The sequence below is a fragment of the Protopterus annectens genome, chromosome 12.part0 (genome assembly GCF_019279795.1).
Source record: "Protopterus annectens isolate FY-2018-M chromosome 12.part0, PAN1.0, whole genome shotgun sequence".
NCBI lineage: Eukaryota > Metazoa > Chordata > Ceratodontiformes > Protopteridae > Protopterus > Protopterus annectens.
In genome coordinates, this window is record NC_056746.1 from 343,495,750 (window position 1) to 343,514,249 (window position 18,500).

The 18,500-nt window shown below is 40.8% G+C and overlaps 1 protein-coding gene across 1 annotated transcript in view; it reads left to right on the top strand.

The window, feature by feature from the left end:
- The window catches only part of TXNDC11 (thioredoxin domain containing 11), a 1,107,203-nt gene that overhangs the window by 655,667 nt on the left and 433,036 nt on the right, over positions 1-18,500 (top strand). The gene's annotated exons all lie outside the window — the stretch shown is intronic.

An 18,500-nucleotide genomic window follows, 5' to 3' on the forward strand; every position in this document is an offset into this window, starting at 1 on the left:
GGGGGTGTAGCATTAATCTATTGCGAGTCCTTAACTGCAGTCTTTCCCAAACCAGTCCCTACCTTTGGCAACACTGAATTATTACTTGCATCCCTACACATTAATAGTAATAAACAATTATGTATTGTTGCACTGTATATTCTCCCAGGCCAAAATATCCCTGTTTTGGAAGACTTCCTGTCCTGGGCAAACCACAATATGACCAATGAAACTGTCATTCTTGGTGATATAAATATTAATTGGCAAAACATAATTTTCAACTCCCCTGCAAATAGTATAAACTTGCACAGGTTTACGCAGCTCATCACAGGCCCTACACATACTCTAACCAATCAGAGTCAACTAGATCTTAGTATCTCACCCCCATAAATACTCCAACACTGGAACCCTCCCTAACACCTTAAATGACAACTTTACCAGCCTTCACCCATAGAACCCATATTCAAATGCCCAAAACATACTGCTATAGAACATCCAGAAACCTTGCCCACTTCAACCAAAACATTTTCATAAATACCCTAAAAGCTCAGAAAAAATTCTGGCAGATGCTGTAAATTATTTCAACAAGGTCTTTTTTGATACACTTAATAGTCTAGCCTCTATTTGCACCAAAAGAACAAAACTTAACCATGCACCCTGGCTAATAAAACACTGAACAAGATCTTTTTTCCAGTGACTGAGCCTGGAAAGAATGGCAGAAAAATAGAAACTCACAAAATGAACTTAACTGCAAGAACTTTTCAATAAAGCCAAGAAATTAGTCATAAGTGACAAGAAAAACTATTTCTCAGCACAATTATCTAGCCAAAAAAAAAAACAACCCAAAAAAGTTTTGGAAATCTGTTTCCTCCCTTCTGAATCCTGGAACTTTGCAGAACCCAACACCTTCTCCCAACCCACAACAAATTGCCCATATGTTTAACTCCCACTTTATCAATACCATTCTAAAACTTCTCAAAGACTCGTTTCTAAAAACTAATGTAACCTCTAACCTAATGAGCACTCCAGATCTCACTCAAGATAACCCCAACTCTCCATCTTCCCCCACCAGTGAAACCTCTGATAATTCCCCATTAACTCCTCCATTCTTTATACAGCCAGTATCCACCTCCCTATTATTTAAACTTCTAACCAAACTAAGATCATGCTCCCTCTCCGCCGATAATCTTCCATCTGAATAGCTAAGACTCGCAGCCGATGCAATATCCTATCCTGTCAGTGTTATTAACTGATCCATCTCAGAATCAAATGTCCCCCAACTCTGGAAAAAATGAAGCAAGAGATGCTGAGTACACCACCACAGTTAAAATATTCCATCTTTTAATACACTATGTTAAAAACTCACTAAAACTATTGCAAAAAATATAAATAAATGAATCATCAAACAATAAGCTCTTTCGGCAAGTTTGCCTTCTTTGGATCCTAACTTCCTGTGCTTCATTCCTAATATTTAAACCAGTATTCACCAATCGGTGAGTTTCCATGTCTGCTCGCCTTTAGAACATGATCAGCCAATGTCTTTTAAGAAAACAAGAGCAAGCCTCCAGTTCTGACCAATAAACAGGTGTTTTCACTCCAGAATAGATTTCAGTGGGACAGTGAGAAGGTAAAGATTTGCACCACCCCACACTCATCACATAGTCTTACTAAATCTACACCACCAAAATCCACACATAGTAACACAAAAACATTCGCGGTGGCTGTCAGTAATAATCTGTCTAAGCAACAGAGACCTCCAAAGCAGAAAAGCAAGCAACCTCCAACCCCAAACACAACCCAAATGACACATAGCACACAGACTCAGTGTGCCACTCATCCACAGCCAATAAGGCAAAATAACGTACCCAACACACTAGGCATAGGTGACTCTATAGTCAGGCACACTGATGTCCCACTCACCAGGCTAAACGAGGAGAAGGTTACTGTCAGCTGCCTGTCAGGTGCCAGGATCCACCACATAACCCATGCACTCAGGTCACTCCACAACAAGTACAAATATGACTCTGTCATTGTCCGTGTTGGTGTGAGTGACCTGAGACGTACCTCCCTGGACTACATAAAAAGAGACATGAAAGAGCTCTCTGATCTTGTAGCCCAGGCAGTTATGACCCTAGCCCTGAGTAGCATTCTACCATCGCCCCGAATGATACCTCAGTACAAGGACAAAATGATTGACTTCAACAATTGGCTAAGCTTCTGGTGTCATTCTAAGGGGATCCAGTATCTGTCTGCTTGGGATGACATGGTCGACAGACCACGATGCTTTGCCACAGATGGCCTGCATCTGTCGCCCCTGGGATTCTGGATAATGGCTAAGGCTCTTGCTGCCGCTATAGTGCCTTTTTTAGGCAAGGTTCAAATAACAAATTCACCACCGTAACAGGAACAGGCAAGCAAAAACTGATGGTAATGCTACTCTATGCTAGAAGTCTAAATCTCAAAATGCACTCACTCGAGGCACTCCTTAAAATGGAGAACATCGATATCTGTGCAGTGACTGAGACCTGGTTCAATGCTCCAGAGAGCACCCCTGCACTACCAGGTTATAACTCATGCCACACGTTTCGGCCATGTAACCTGGACTGAAACACCAAAGGCGGAGGTTTGTCCATATTCATTAAGGATATCCACACCTCCAGGCTAGTTGCTCAGCATAATGCATTTGAGGTTATCCAAGTGCAACTAACTCTGCGCAAAACTGCAATCCAAACTGTAGCTTGCTACAGATCCCCCACCATGTCCCAGGATTCCCACTCCTCTTTTCTTGATGTACTGGAAAATCTTAGGATTCAACCAAAGACCCTAATAATATGTGACTTCAACTACCCCACCATTAACTGGGAAAAGTACTTGTGTACCAACTCCTTAGCTCAACGCTGTCTGGAATTCATAAACTCCAATGCCCTGGATCAACTTATCCGCACCCCCACCAGGGCAACAATATCCTAGACCTATTCATTGCCAACATGAATGACCGGTGTTCCACACCTGAAGTCAACTCCTTGTTGGTCCGATCCGACCATAAGCTAATCACCCTTGATATCCACATCCTGCCCCCACCCTCCATTAAGAAAACCACGGTAAAAAATTTCTCCAAAGCCAACTTCATGCTTCTTAAGACAGAAGTGGTGAACTTCATGACACCCATGCAGATGGACAATACAGTTACAACTGATGAATCCTACACAAATGCACTCTATAAGCACTTACACGAGTGCATGGATCGTGCTATCCCAAACAGAACCAAGATGCTATCCTCCAAAAAAAGGAAGCCAATCTGGTGGTCCCCTGCCACAAACAAACTGTACAACAGAAGGAAGAAACTGTTGCAAAAGAGAGTAAAATCCCATGAGTGGAGGAGCTCCCTGATCAGCCTCAGTAAGAAGCTGAGATCCCTTATAAGATCCTTCAAAGCTAACTACGAAAACAAAATTGCCACTAATTCTAAGGGCAACCACAAAGCATTCTATAGCTATGTCAAGAATCTCTATGGCAATACCCAGATCTGCTCTGAGTTACAGCACAAAGGCACGAAAATTACAGAACCAACTGATATTGCCAACATCCTGGCAGATAGGTTCAGTGCTAACTTTACCCCCCTCACCCCCTGAAGGGCCCATATCTATACAGGAAGAATGCAGAGTCCCTGTAATCACCAATACGCAGGTAAAAGCTGCACTCTCTAAAGCCAAAAACACAGCATCCATGGGACCGGACAACATCCCAGGCTGCGTTTTACACGAACTGGCTCCCCACTTAAGCACCATTTTCAATAATAGCCTCGCATCAGGCTTTGTGACCACTGAATGGCGTACAGCAACAGTTATCCCAGTCCACAAAGGGGGAGCCACCACTGATCCCGGGAACGTTTGACCTATTAGCCTGACGAGCCTGGTCTGCAAGGCCATGGAACGTATCATCATGGAACTCATAAACAAAGACATTGGTAACCTCCAAACTCTGGATCCCACCCAGTTTGGGTTTGTGAAAGGCAGATCATGCCTCCTGAACCTGATCGACTTCTTTGAGGCAGTCTCCAAAGCCGTAGATGAGGGTAAGATGGTTCACACAGCCTATCTTGACCTCGCCAACGCTTTCGATACCACCCCCCATTCTGGAATTATAGCTAAACTCACTAAACTAGGTATAAATCCCTACGTCACAAGATGGGTTGCCAACTGGCTCACTGACAGAACCCACACTGTAAAAGTTGTAGACTCCAAATCTGACCTCAAAGCAGTGACAAGTGGAGTACCACAGGGTTCTGTCCTGGGACCTCTCCTGTTTGGTATCTACTTCTGTGAAGTACAGGCTAATGCAGAAGGCCTTTAGCTAACGAAGTTCACAGATGACTGCAAACTAAGAGTCATAGTCAAGTCCCCAAATGATGTGGACATCCTACAGAAGGGCCTCGCTGAGATAGATGCCTGGTGTCAGAGCCATGGCTTCAAGCTCAATGCCAAAAAGTGCAGTGTCATCCCCTTTGGTGAAAACTCAGTACCCATGAACTACCACATAGGCAGCAATCTACTTAACACCAAATGTGTGATAAGAGAACTTGGGACCCAGGTGGACAGTAGTCTCTCCTTTAATAGTCACATTGCCACAGTAGTCAGGAAGTCCTTCTACGTGGCACACCTCATCATAAAAGGGTTCTCATCCAGGAAAAAAGAGGTCATTGTTCTCCTCTACTTGACACTCATTAGACCCATTATAGGGTACAATGCCCCTTTTGGAATGTACCTCACAAGACATCTGCAACAGCTGGAAAGGCCACAGAAGTACCTCACAAAGTGGATTACTGGCCTCAAACAAATGCCTTACACTGACTGCCTCAAAAAACTTCAGCTTTACTCCGTAGCATATCACCTACTCTGAGGTGATCTCTGCCCAACATATAAAGCTATGCCAAACCCAGAGCTGTTGGACATGCTACACCTAAAAAAATCCCAATCCCTCCGAGCTACACGCTCTAGGGACCTAAACCTTGTCACCACAATAAACAGGACATGCTGGAGGGATAGATTCCTGTCCCAGAGACTTTCCATACTCTGGAACAGGCTACCCATCTATGTCGAGCAAAGTTCTTCATTAGCACTGTTCAAGAGAAATCTTGATGAGTTGATGGGAAATAGGAAATACACCCTGGGGATCACGTCTGTGTCTCTGCTTGACAGTGGCACAGGAAAATAACTTTCTTGGGTGGCGTAAGCCATGGAACCTTGTTGGCTAGGCTTACGTAGACCCTTGGGCCGATAGCCTAGTACCTACCTTCTTCTTCTTCTTTCGGCTGCTCCCGTCAGGGGTCGCCACAGCAGATCAACTGTTTTCATGTCTTCCTGTCCTCAGCATCTTGCTGTGTCACACCAACCACCTGCATGTCCTCTCTCACCACATCCATAAACCTTATCTTAGGCCTTCCTCTTTTCCTGTTACCTGGCAGCTTCATTCTTAGCATCTTTTTCCCAATATACTCTGCATCCCTCCTCAGCACTTGTCCAAACCAATATAATCTTGTCTCTCTGGCTTTGTCTCCAAACCTTCCAACCTGGGCTGACCCTCTAATATACTTATTCCTAATCCTCGCCATCCTCGTCACACCCAGTGCAAATCTTAACATCTTCAACTCTGCCACGTCAAGCTCTAATTCCTGCCTTTTTTTCATTGCCACTGTCTCCAACCCATATAACATAGCTGGTCTCACTACCCTCTTGTAGACCTTCCCTTTCACTCTTACTGGTACTCGTCTGTCACAAATCACTCCTGACGCTCTTCTCCACCCACTCCATCCTGTCTGTACTATCTTCTTTACCTTTCTTCCACACTCACCATTACTCTGAATTGTTGATCCCAAGTATTTAAACTCATCCACCTTCGCCACCTCTGCTCCCTGCATCCTCACCATTCCTCTATCCTCCCTCTCATTCACACACATATATTCTGTCTTAGTCCTGCCAACCTTCATTCCTCTTCTCGTTAGAGCATATCTCCACCTCTCCAGGGTCGCCTCTACCTGTTCCCTGCTCTCACTACAGATCACAATGTCATCTGCAAACATCATAGTCCATGGGGACTCCTGCCTGCTACCTACCTATGAACCTATATTACTTCCAGGCCTGGAGAGCGATTAGCTCTTAAGTTTCACAGACCTCAGTATTATGTTTTTAATCTACCTATGTCCCACTGAAAGGTATTAAATGACTTAAAATTAGCTTTTAAACAAATGATAACTTTTCGATGAATTGCCGTATCATTATGCCTTTAGATCATAATCGGCTAATCACTTACATAAGAGTGGAGACAAGCCTCCAGTTCTAATCAATAGAGAGCTTCTTTTGCTTCAGAATAGGTTTCAGTGGGCGATTAGCTCTTAAATTGTGGACCCAAGCAATTTTGCAGATCTCAGTGTTTTGAATGTCCCCTGCCCTATGTCCCATAGAACGGCATTCTATAACTTTGAAACTAAATGTATGTGTTGGATTGTATATAATATGGCAAGCTAGTGCATTTTTCACATCCTTTTGACGAATATCTCGGAGATGCCGTAGAACCCTGTCTTTCAGTCTTTGATCAGTTTTTCCTATATAAAAACAGGAACAGAGATGATAACTTGCTATGTAGACTAGATGTTCATTATTGCAGGTTGCTTTAACATTGAACACATATTTCTTGCCTGGAGGCTTGTCTCCACTTTTATGTAAGTGAGTGGCCGATTATGATTTAAAGGTGTAATGATATGGCAATTCATTGAAAAGTGATCATTTGTTTAAAAGCTAGTTTTAAGTCATATAATGTCTTTCTATGGGACATAGGTAGATTAAAAAATAATATTGAGGTTTGTGAAACTTAAGAGCTAATCGCTCTCCAGCCTGGAAGTAATATGTCCTACTGAAATCTATTCTGGAGTGAAAATGCCTATTTATTGGTCAGAACTGGAGGCTTGTTCTTGTTTTCTTGAAAGAGATTGGCTGATCAAGTTCTAAAGACGAGCAGACATGGAAACTCACCGATTGATTAATAGTGGTTTAAATATTAGGAATGAAGCACAGGAAGTTACGATCTGAAGAAGGCAAATTTGCCGAAAGCGCTTATCATTTGATGCTTCATTTATTTTTATTTTTTGCAACAGTTTTAGTGAGTTTTTAACTTTGTGAATTAAAAGTTGGAATATTTTAACTGTGCTGGTGTACTCAGCATCTCTTGCCTCATTTGTATCTTTTTCTGAGACACCTTTAGTAGTGGGAACTTATTCAATGCTACTTTATATATTTGTTCTGTTCTTACTACAAATGACAGAAAGTACATTGCTGATGGAGAACAACAGAAATGGAAAGGAACAAATGAAAACTTTTTCAAAGTTTTTAGGTGAGCAGTCCAATCCACTTATCAAATTGAACTTGGAAAATGAGAATGCTGAAATTATAGAACCAACTGCCAGCACAGAGAACTTTGACAGAATTTTCAAAGAGATGGAAAACGCTGCTTATTGTTTGAAAATGTTGCAGTGGCAGCATTTCCACCTGGAAGCGTGTATTCATCATTGGGTGGTCCCAAGAGGGATGATGGTGAAGTGTTTACCTAGTTATGGTAGTACTTATCCAGATCTACTAGCTAAATGACAGGCAGTCTATCTTGAAACAAGCTTTAGTTATTTACGCTTACTTATAGAGTATTTTAAACCAGAAGAGTCAACACCAGCGGAGCTAATTAAGGTTAAACAAATGGAACTAGAAAAAATGGATTTGACTGATGGTTATATCCAGAAAATATAGTCTTTGCAATACAATTTGAACATTTATGACAGTAAATTAAAAGGTCAGAAGACAAGGAAACTGGCACGAGATTTTCAGGACTTTAGGAATGGGAATATCTTTGAGTGGCCCAGAGAGGAAAGGGCGACTCAAAGACAATGCAGACCATTTCTAAGGAATAATTCCAATCTGGTAGATATAGGCCATATTATAGAAACCAGTAATGTACATAATAGTAAGATGGATGCTACAACTTGTATAGCCGACAAAGCACAAGCTACTACTTCTACATCTATGGCCTCTACGAATGGCTGATCTCAGGTTATCACAGGTTTAACCTCAGGTTCTTCAATGGTTACCCGACCTAAGGAAGGAACTATTTTTTCCCCTTTTCTTACCAACTTCTGGTTTTCATAAAGGAAAACCGAAACAACAAAAATGTGAGATTGGAGAGTCAAGAGAGGAAAAGGAAGAAATTCAACCATCATAAGGTTTAGAACAGAGCCTAGTGGTGAACATATCACACAAACCAATAAGTCACCAAGCCCTTCGTGTTTTGGAGAAAGGTTTAACATTCATTCCTTCCTTAAGATCTGACTTGAATGAGTTTGTTACAGATATTAAACTTTTTGCTGGGAATGTCACATTAAAGAGTATTTTGGGGACTACTAGCCAGCCATCTGTACCTTTATTGAAGAACGCAAGTACTTTTGTACCCGTCAACCATCCTGCTGTGGATTTATTATCCACTTGTGTGAAAATGAGGTAGTGAAATTGAGGGGAGAAAGCAAAAATGGTGGCCATTTTCACAATCTCACAAATGAAGATATCCAATAGAGCAGCCAGCACAGAAAGTTTAGAAGAGTCCATCTGTAACCACTCATAATACCTTTTCTAGATGTTGGATACCTGAGAGCAGTCCCAGTTAGTGTTCCATCATATACAGGACAGTATCCGCAAAAGATTGTTCCACCAAAGTAGAGTCCTGACTGACATATTCCTCTTCCTCCAGCCCATAGTCTAAAAGAGAGGGCAACTGAGAGGAGTAGGCTGAAGAGTCAACATCAGAGTCAGAATCCTCATCAAAGGACTCGGGGTCTGTTGCCCTTTTGGGGGTAGAGGACCAAGGAGGTGCAAGAACCAAAAACCCCACGAGGAGGCTTGTCATTACCTATGTGAATCCCTGGTAGGTGATGCCACATGTTTAGTTTTCTTGTCTGTTCCTCAATGGGATGTCCATCCTAACAAAAGATGGTGGTTCGGACCACTGCCTAGATTTGCTTAAGGGACCCAGCACCTCTTCTGTTACCAGGATCTGAGTAGTTCCTTTTGGCCCCTCAGAGATAATCAGCTGTGGTCCCCCCCCAACTTCTGAGGATGTGAGAGAACCAGGTTCCATGCCAGCTGCAGAGAAGTTTGCGGCAGAAGAAACCAATGGTAATACTAGACTGTTCTCCAGGTTCTCATGCACCTGAAGAGAGACATCCAGTGGAGGCTGAACAGCAGTAGGCTCAGGCCTAGATTTCTTGGCCTTCTTCAGCAGTGACTGAACCTCAGGGCAGGCAGATTCTGCCATGGTACCTTGGACTAATACTTTGATACAGTTCTCAAGATAAATGGAAAGGGAAGAGAGACTGCTATGTAAAGTCTTAGGTTCAGAAGCCTGACAGATAAATCACTGAGTTGGGGTTGTGAGATGCACCTAAGCAAAACAGGCACCTATCATGGTGGTGCTTATGAGGAATCTGCCTCCCATACTGACATTTTTCTCTTTCTTGGATGATATGCATCACACTGAAATATAAGAAAAAGGAACCCCAGAGGTGTACTTATCTTGAAGACACAGGCTCTGTATAAACAGTAAAGTGAGGGGCATTCAGACAGATGTATGATAATGGTGTTCAAACTGGTGGCAATGAAGTTCTGGGTTGGGAGCATTTGTGTGTCAACTTTTTGCCCTACGCTTGCATGGGGAGCGTATATCTGATGTACGATGCTCCTAGGTAATTAAGGCTTTGGTATACTGACTGGACTTTGGGTTAGCCATGGCAGGCGATCCCAAAAGTGATGAATAATGCACAGTGAAAAGGACATCTACTGTTGTAAGATTTTACACAACTCTACCTTCATGGGGGTCCTTAAATCATCTGCCATCCCCCCATAACTCTACACTGTCCAGATTTTTGCCACATATTTTTGGGTCTGTTCCTCATACATTTTGTGGTTTTCTGGCAAATTAGTGGGACGATCTGAGGATTGAAGTCACTAAATAGTAACATACATTTGAGTTTCAGACTTCACATCCTTCAGAAATTGCATGTTAATACAAACCCTGTTATTCTAACAACTTTCGAAGTTTATAAGAGCAATGTCTAAAATTTGTACCTATTTTCAGGCCTTTGTCCCCCCATTGTGCCAGGCTTTGTCCAGATTTCTAGCACTAAGAAGTTGAGAGGTATGCATCCCTCTGGTAATTGAGACTTTGCAGGATACGTCTGTCACAGCATCAGTGAACAGCTGAGACCCAAACTCTAACCTTCAAGAGAGAGAGAGATATGGAGAGAAACAGGCAAAGAATATTAGTAGTATACAGCAGATAACATTCTCAGTACTTAAATGATATTTGTTTGCCTGCATTGTGCAAAAAAGGCATATTGATACGTCACTTGTTCTATTAACTTTTTAAGTAAATTAGAGTAATATTTAAAATTGTTTGTCCTTGAATGATAGTCTGTCTCCACACGATTTGCCTTTGTCCAGAATTCTTGATCAAAGAAGTTGAGATATGAGGTGATCATGGTAGACTTTTGATCTACCCAGTGATAGTCAACTGCATTTACAACTTGAGTAGTGGAAATGTATGTTAATCGGCCCTTTTTTTGATTGCAGCACTTAAAAGCGCTGCAGCTTGGATTAAGATAAATATTATTTCATGTATGTTTGGAGTAGCACAGTAATGTTAGCCCAAGTAGGTATCATCTTAGAAATACTGTTAGCCTAATCTTTGGTTAGGTAGACAAGTGGGGTTAAAGTGTAGTTTTGTTTACAGCTATGGAAAAGTCACTTGAAAGTGTGTGCAACAGTGACAGCTAAGATGTGTTACTTCTTTGTGATTATGGTTGATTAAATGATTTCCATTGCTGCTTGCAGCCTTCATGTCAGGAACTTATTGGCAACTGTTGTACAGTATTGGATCTACTGTGTAAGTGTTAGCAATACAGTTTTGATGGCACCCGTGTACAGCATGTACAATGAATGAAGGCCATGTGTAGCCACTAATGTTTAGACAGACTTCTTGCAGGGACTGATTGGTGCCTATTCTACAATGCCGGTCGGATGCTCTAACAGCTTGTGATCAGGGTAACTGCCCCTTCAACCCACCTTTGCTTTGGGAGGCTGTATATTAAAGCATATAAGGAAATGTGTTAGAGTGTGTGTGTACTGATTACAGAGAATAACCTTATTTATTCCTTGCTTTGGGATTTGTACTTAATCTTCAGCTGATGTTCTGAATACTTAAATTTTGCGCAAGACTAAAGTATTAGCCAAAGCAGAGCACTTCAGATTGTATAGGGAGTTTGAGCAGTGTCTGCTGGATTAGGGACAGTTCTGCTTAAAATTCTATCTTATGAAGCAAAGAAATGCTCAGCAGTGGTGTTTTCTACAGTGATGTGTGGTTTATTTAGCTTCCCTGTTAATAAACTAGCTTGAGTTTATGGAGTGTTGGAAACTGTAGGTTAGTTAGAACAGCTGCAGAATGTAGAAGTGAATGGGAATAAATATAGATTATCAATCAATAGCCAAGTACCCTGGCGGTGAGCTAACTTGGCTGACCACAGACTGCCTATTTTTTTGTTTTTGGACACAGTATTATCTTCATGTTTTCATAATATAACTGATTGCCAGTGAAGCCACACAGTTTGTTGAGGATAATTCCTCAGATCGTAACTTGTCAGAAAAGGATAAATTAAGCCAGTCTTTAGGTGGATGGATGTATTGTTATTGTCTTGTGATTGGCTAGTGATATTAAAATGGCAGTGCTTTTGACTTGTGCTTCGGAAGAGTATAATTCTGGTCTTAGTACCATTAAAATACAGTCCCATTGCTTTTGGCCTTAACTGCAGTAAATCAAACCTGGAATGTAGTTTGGCATTGACTTTAGTGAATCCATTGTGTGTGGGATTGATTGTGCAGCCATGAACATATTGGACCAGTTTGTCTGCATAAAAAATAAACCTTGGCATTCACAAAGATTATAAAAAGGGGTGGCCCTGATACCATACCTGTGGTATTCAAACTATGGTTATGAACATATCATTTTGTCTGAGCCAGCTTCATTGACAAAGCTCTAACATCTTGGGCCTCTGTTGGAGCTGGCATGGGTGAGGAGAGAATTGACTATTCTCAGCCTGCTTACCACTGTTCATGTTGGTTTGGGGGTGTGCGTGCATGTGTGAGTGCGACATACATGAAGAGTGCCAGCTACAAAGAGGGAGGCCACTTGATTACATTGCAGAACGAGGCATGGATATACACTAAAAAGGCACCTTTCTCACTAGCTCTTAGATGTGAATGGGCACATTTAGGGAAGGTGGGGCCTGATGAAATACCCATCCTCCTGGTAGGCAGATGACTGTTCCCACTCTTGGTATACTTGACTCTCACCTCAGAGAATGAATGTGGCCAAGGGCTCTTACCCAGGAGAATTAATGAGTCAGTAAAATGAACAGGAGGACAGAACTTGATGAGCAGCATGGAGGTACTAAGCCAAAACAGTTACCATTTCATCTCTGTGTTTCTTTCCAGTATTGATAGCTGCTGTTAGATTTTGTGGTACTGAGAAAGAGACATAGCCTCTTAGAGTCTGCGGTCCACAGTGTTGTATACTTAATGTCTAAAATACTGATTAAACAATTCATCCTTTAGACTCTAGCTGGTTAGTTATTATCTGCAGCATCTAGTAAGCAGTAGCAATGCCATGGCTTGCCCTGGAACCATGTTATGAATTTGAGCTAGAGATGTATTTTCTTATAGGTTCATAGGTAGGTACTAGGCTATCTGCTCGAGGGCATCTATAAGCCTAGCCAGAGTGTGTTGGCTTTCGCCGCCCCATTGATTAATTAACTGATCCTCTGTCAAGCAGAGCCAATGAAGTGATCCCAGGGTTGTATTTTCTGTTACCCATCCACTCGTCAAGGTTTCTCTTGAAGAGTGTTAGTGAGGGGCTCTGCCTAATGTAGTTTGGAATTTTGTTCCAAAGCATGGGGAGTCTCTGTGACAGGAATCTATCCCTCCAACATGTTCTATTTATTGTTGTGGTGAGGATTAGCTCACTAGAGCACGTGGCTCACAGTGTCTTGGATTTCTTTAGGTGGAGCATGTCAATCAATTCTGAGTTGGACATGGCTTTGTAAGTTAGGCAGAGATCACCTCTGAGTAAGCGATATGCCACTGAGTACAGCTGGAGTTTTTTCAGTCGGGCTGCATAGGACATATGTTTGAGGCCAGTAATCCTCTTGGTGAGGCACTTTTGTGGTTTTTCCAGCTGTTGGAAGTGTCTTGTGAGGTACATCCCAAATGGGGCATTGTACTCTATGATAAGTCTGATGAGTGACGAGTAGAGGGGCACTGTAACCTCTTTATTTCTAGATGCGAACCCTATAGTAATTAGATGGGCTACATAGAAGGATTTCCTAACTACTTTGGCAATATGATTGTCAAAGGAGAGATTACTATCTACCTGGGTCCTCAGATCTCTTATTACCTCTTCTGTATTAAGGGGGCTGCCACCTATGTGGTAATTCGTGAGTGTTTTATTTTTCCCAAGTGGGACAACTATGCATTTTTTGACATTTAGCTTGAGGCCATGACTTTGACACCAGGTGTCCGTCTCAGTAAGGCCCTTTTGGAGGATGTCCGTGTCAGCCGGAGAGTCAATTATGGCTCCCAGTTTGCAGTCATCGGCGAACTTGGTTATAACTTACTTAATGAAGTAATGGAATGAATGCATTTTTCTTTCTTTTTTTTTTATAGAATTTTTGGAAAGAAAGGGCTATGAGCAATACTTGTTCAGTGGAATCATGGTCCTTAAGTTGTTTCAGAGTACAGCTAGTGCCTTTTTTATATCATAGAAATGATATATTTGTTAAATCTGTTAATGTTGGAATCGAGTGGTCTGCAGTGCTTAGTGCTTACTGAGTTTCTTAAAAAAATAAATAAATAATAAAAAAATAAAAATTGGGGTCTGGGTTGTCAGTTGCACTTACTTGCATCTCAGCTCACAGAGGAATTTATACATTGAATGTGGTGGAAATGTTTGCAGGGTGAATACAGGAGTGTCATGTTGCAGAGATACATACCCATTCTTTGACTGGTTTCCTTAGTCTTTTGTTCTGTACCATAACAAATGTCCCTAAACTGAATAGCATTCTGCATCACTCAAGTGACTATATGGTGAAATATTGGGATTGGTCCTGGAAAAAAAACTCCAGAATATGAGGGAGGAGATGAGGATGTTTCATTGTGTCATTCTTGCATGCAAAGAAAACACCAGGCCATCATTGGCTTGGAATCCTGAGCGCAAATGTAGCGGAAGGTTGAGGTTCAGACCTTCCTGTGATGCTTGAGACTGTTGGTAGTTGCAGCCTTCTTGGTTCTGTTTGCATGCCTGAGGAAATATTTATTGATATGAATTTTAAGCACCATGCTCCCCCAAGATCTTTAGATCACTTTCATTTGAATTAAGAATGGCAGATAGTTCCCGCCAATCTCAGTGTGGGTTTTTACCTTACTGCATCAAGTCCTAGTGATGAATGCTTTGGCAAGCTGGGCTTGTCCACTGGAAGTAAAATGCTGGTGGCTTCATATAGAGCAGCCCTAGAAGGGAAGCTGAGACTTAAGCTGCTCCTGCTCTTGATTTGCTTGACTCTCGCCTCAGAGAAAGAATGCGGCCAAAGGCTCTCATCCAATTAAGGCACAACGTCTCTGATGTTGTATATAAATAAGCAAGGCTGATGAAGGGAACTCACCTCTCTGTCAGATTTAATTGCTTTTTTGTATGCTTTGTTTTCGTTTTGTTGAAATGCTGGTGAAAATAAACCACATTATGCTTAAGAGCAAGGCTTGTACAACAAAATAAGTAGACTGAAGCTCATCGCCTTAACACACACTTGTTGCAGGATCAATACCCATACCAGTATGTAACATTATCCTTTTCATAAACAGCCTGAAGAACATCAGGCTGTATTACTTAAGCTGGTGTTTTGTGTTTTGCATTTGGAATTTCTCTTGTATACCTCATTACCTCCTTCTCTTGTATGCACAGTGTTTGTATACCTTTACCCACTGAAGTCTAGCTACATTTCTTCACTTTAGTAGTATTGTGGCGATAAGAAAAGTCCAGCATGTTGACTAGCTTGTACAGTATAAGGTTTAGATGTGTGTAATCAGCCAGTGTATATAAAGTGAACACTGCTAAATAACTGAACTATGTTACAAAAGTTATTTTTGTTAACAGTGAGCCATATATCACATTAGGAAAGGAAGGGTAGCTAGGAATGAGGTTACAGTAAAAAATAAAAATTAAAAGGGGGAGGCAAAACTAATAGTACAGACTTGAATTTTAAAAGAACTGCTTAGCAAACTACCAAACCTGTTAGGCAGTAAACGTAGCTAGCTTTTGAATTTAACTGCAGTTATTCTTAAAGAACATAGTTATTACACTTAAGTAGTATAGTTATCTGTTAAGCAGATGTCTATGCTAATTTTCTGCAAGACAGAAAGCACTAGTTCATTAACAAAGTGTCCTGTATTTTTTGTGGTATAAGTTGCTTTTGTATTCATTTATTTTTAAATTATGCAAAAATAAAGCAGTTCCAATGTAATAGCCATATTGCTAACTAAAAAAAAAATCACATTTCTTGAGAGAGAATTATCTTAAATATCCATCAGGTGTAGGAAGTGCTTGATGTTTGCTGTTGTAGTGAGACTATAGATAGATTATAACAAGACAACAGCTTGACACAGGAAATTCTCGTACTTTTAGGCTAGCAGTCCTTATAGTGGTGGTTGTGGTGTTAAATGTGCTGCTTAAAAAGCCCCTTTAATCCATGTTTCTGCTTTATGGTACACTTAATTGCTGCCAATACCACTTCAAAATGGTCTTAATGCTGGATGAAAAATATTGTGATCCACGACAGTTTGGCAAAAATGATGACATTTTACTTTCATTTGCTATAGATATTATTTCATATATTTACTTTAGACTTTAAAGGAACATTTGCCAAGGACTGAATGGATGTTCGTTGACTGTTACAGTGCATCACTGCATAGACACAGAATCAGTCTTATAGAGTTGCCCCTTGACTTGTGTTTTAGGGTGATATCCTTGTCCTTCACAGTATGAAAGTATCAAGTAGTGAACATTTTATTTATTGTCCTGCTTTGGGATTTCCACCCATTTACTGAAGTGTGATGCAACGAGTACTGTTCCTCAAGCACAGACAATATGACTGTATTGATCCTAGGATAGAGGAAGACAGAATTAAGCTGTTATGTACGAGTCATAGAAGGAAGTCTGAATAGTTGTGGTGCAGATGTGACCTCCATGTCAGTTTTCCACAAATTTTTATAAGGTTAACCTAATTTACTTCCAAGTGGCAGTCAGCACAGAGGATTAAGAAGTTATCTAACAGTTGGCACAGAGGATCAAGGAGCTGTTTCCTGTGGTCCAGTGACCCATGGTTTGATTCTCTCAACCTCCACTGAAATAACTGTGTGACTGAGCAAGGCACTTAACTAAACAGTGCTGCTGGACTGAGGCTGAAAAATGTCCATGGAAATCTGTCCTCTACCCAGTTAACAAATACACATTGCTTATTTATTTATTTTTTTATTTTATTTTACATTTATCGGGAAAGTCCAACTGGGTGAAACCCATTTTAGGTGGAGACCTGGGGAGAAAAGCTCCACATATAATCACAAAAATTTTGGGTGGTTAGTATACAGATTTCACTATTTATGTAGACACAATGTATAGGGTAAGGCTAGCTAGAACAAAGATAAACATACAATATGATACTAGATATATATAACACATGGAATGAAGATATTCTTCAGTATATCAGTTACAAGTATGGATTAAACAACGTAAGTAGCATGCAATTCACATATAGAGCCTTGTATGTCATGGTATCCTGTTAGAAAATAATTTATATATTCTAGACTTGGTAGGTAGAAAATGGTATATGAATCGCAAAACTAAGGATTCTAGTTTTTGGTCTAGAGGGATAAAGGGTTAAAGTAAAAAAACAGAAAATGACTGTGAACTGGAGTTTAAGATAATATGGCAGAGTTAAGGTTGGGTTTATAGCTGTAGATTAAGAGGGAATAAGCTGTTGATGTTTTCTAGGTTAAGAAGATAGAGATGACGTGTCATACAACAAAGGCTTTTGGCACAGGGGACTAAAGCTCCAACTTGTTAATGAGTTACTTCCAGGGACAAGAGTTTGAATCTTTCCACCTTAATTTACCTTCCTTTTGAGAGTGAGCAAATCACGTAACCAGACAGTGCTTTGAAGCAATTTGTAATTTGGGATAGGCTCCTTTAGAAAGGTATCCAGGGTTGTATGACTAGTAACTATGAACTTGTTGGGTCGCAGGCTAGCATAATGGTTAAGGTGTTTAATTCACAGACAAGGAGTTACAATGTTTAATTCTCACCAAAGGAGATTGGCTAGGCTTAAAATGTCCCACAAGGGCAGCTAGCTTATTGCTTACCTATGACCCTATAAGAGGTAAAATCTTAATTCCTATGACCCTATAAGAAGTAAAAATCTTAATTCCTATTAAAAACAAGTATACTTTTAAAAACACCATTTTTAGTTGCCATAGTCCCTGTTTTGTGAGGCCTTTGTTTGGTGAGTGGGAAGTAATTCATACCCAGTTGTCTTAAGCCTTCCTTAAAAAGATGTAAGCACTGAACAGGACCATATCTGAGGAAATAGCTGTCATCCCTTTGTTCTGTACTGCTGTAGAAATTCACCTGTATGACTTTGTTACTATTTTAAGCAACTTGTTTTAATGGACAGAATTAGAAAAAGATTTGCTGTTATTTTTTCTGTTTTTCTTCTTTCTTCTGATGAAGCGTAGGGTGACTACGCGAAAGCGCTTGTCCTATCTATTAAGCTGGAACTTTTATCATACTGGAAGCCCCGTGGAGGTCTTGCTGAGTTTTTGTTTTCTTTATTCACATTTTATTCAACAAGATCTTTGGGTGGTCGTGGTGTTTTTGTTTGTTATTAAGTTTACATGAAATAACCATTGTATACCTGGTAATGGATGTCATTATTTTCCCGGTTAGGGGTTGCCACAGCGGAACTCTGGTCCGCTAATGATTGGCAGTAGATTTTTACGTGCCGAGTTGCCAGCCTTGATGCACAACCTTCAACGAAGGTACGCCCATTCACATATGTCTCCACACAGAAGACGCTCTAGCTGAGAATCAAACAGGACAACGTCTTACTGTGAGGCGACAACGCTACCGCAGCACCACCACCGCAATTTGCGTTATGAAATTTGAAAATAAAATCTCCTGGTATAGAGAGTACTTGACATAAGGTGTCTTCAGCTTATTAATTTGTGGTTACAGTTACTTTTTCCTTAAAGTATTTTTGCAATTCTTTTTATTAAGACAGTCTGTGCTTAACAGAGAGTATCTGTTATCTATAATCCTGCCCATAGTTGTGTTGA